Below are 1,456 nucleotides of genomic sequence, written 5' to 3'. Positions count from 1 at the left end.
TTACCACAGGTACATGAAATAGGGGTAGAATTTCCCGGGGATGAAAATGTCGTGGTTAATTTTTCGTTACCGATTTTCTGGAAATCGATTTTTTTAATTTTTTTAATTTTTCGGGAAATAATCTACCGAATTCGGGAAATAATCGACCAAATTTCAAAGAATTGTACATGAAACAGGGGTAGAATTTCCCGGGGAGTGCCATAAAGTGTATAGTTTTTCGCTACCGATTTTCTGGAAACCGATTTTTGTAATTTTTCCAATTTTTCGGGAAATTGACCGAATCACATCGTTAGTGGACCGAATTTTTACTAAAAATATATGAAGTAGGGGTAGAATTTTCCGGGGAGTGCCATAATGTGTATTGTTTTTTGTTACCGATTTTCTAGAAATCGGTTTTTTTATTTTTTCGGGAAATAATTGACCGAATCTCTTCGTTAGTGGACCGAATTTTTATCAAAAGTATATGAAATAGGGGTAGAATTTCCCGGGGAGTGCCATGATGTGTATAGTTTTTCATTACCGATTTTCTGGAAACCGATTCTTTTAATTTATCTAATTTTTCGGGAAATAATTGACCGAATTACATTCGTTAGTGGACCGAAATTTTACCAAAAGTATATGAAGTAGGGGTAGAATTTTCCGGGGAGTGCCATGATGTGTATAGTTTTTTTTTTATAGTTTTTATAGTTTTTTATAGTTTTTCTTTGAGATTTAATCACTTATTTCTCCAAAAAAATTGGAAAAAATAGAGTGAAACATTTCCAATTTTTGTTTAAAAAAATATACGTGATTTTTAAAAAAATGTACATTACGTCGTCTGTCTATAAGGAGAAAAAGAAGAAGTGGAATAAGTTGCTAATTTCACATATTAAATGTCAGAATCATGGAAAATAAATCAGAAATAAAAGCAGTAAATAATGAAATGAATTCAAATGAAGAATCAATAGAGAGATTGAGAGAATTGGAAGAATTGAGAAATGGTAAGTAAGAATAATAATTAATTAGTTAATACAGATGTTTAAATTGTTTATATGATTTCTTTTAATATATAAAATTTTAGCATTAGAAGATGGTTATGACGATATACTGATAACTGCAATGATGGAATTTGAAAGATCACAAGAAGAACGTGAGAAGAAAGAAAATTGTAAGGAAAAATGTGAATCACAAAAAGAATGTGAGAAGAAAGAAAATTGTAAGGAGGAAAAGGAGGAAGAAAAGAAGGAGGATGATAAAAATAAAAAGAATAAGCGGAAACGAGACGCTGAGGACGAAAATGACGAAAAAAATCATAAAAAAAATTATAAATTACACTAAAAATGATAAATTACAATTATACAATTTTATATATGTGTATTTTATATATGTATAAACCTATATATTTTTAAAAAATATAAATTGTACATAAATTGTAACTGTATTCGTAATAGATTAATAATTTCGATTCTCTCTCTCA

At 28.8% G+C, this 1,456-nt stretch overlaps 1 long non-coding RNA gene across 1 annotated transcript; it reads left to right on the top strand.

Moving 5' to 3' along the window:
- The first annotated feature begins 340 nt into the window (after positions 1 to 340).
- On the top strand, positions 341 to 1,250 carry LOC139782012 (uncharacterized). The gene is made up of 2 exons (XR_011720759.1): positions 341 to 980; positions 1,061 to 1,250. It is a non-coding gene; the product is annotated as an uncharacterized lncRNA (long non-coding RNA).
- Positions 1,251 to 1,456: the final 206 nt, after the last annotated feature.

Source organism: Temnothorax nylanderi, unplaced genomic scaffold, assembly GCF_030848795.1.
Source record: "Temnothorax nylanderi isolate EJ_2023f unplaced genomic scaffold, tnyl_v1.0 TNYL_tig0381_pilon, whole genome shotgun sequence".
In the NCBI taxonomy this organism is placed as follows: Eukaryota; Metazoa; Arthropoda; class Insecta; order Hymenoptera; family Formicidae; genus Temnothorax; species Temnothorax nylanderi.
The sequence above is the reverse complement of the archived record's forward strand: the minus strand, read 5'-3'. Positions and strand labels throughout refer to the sequence as shown.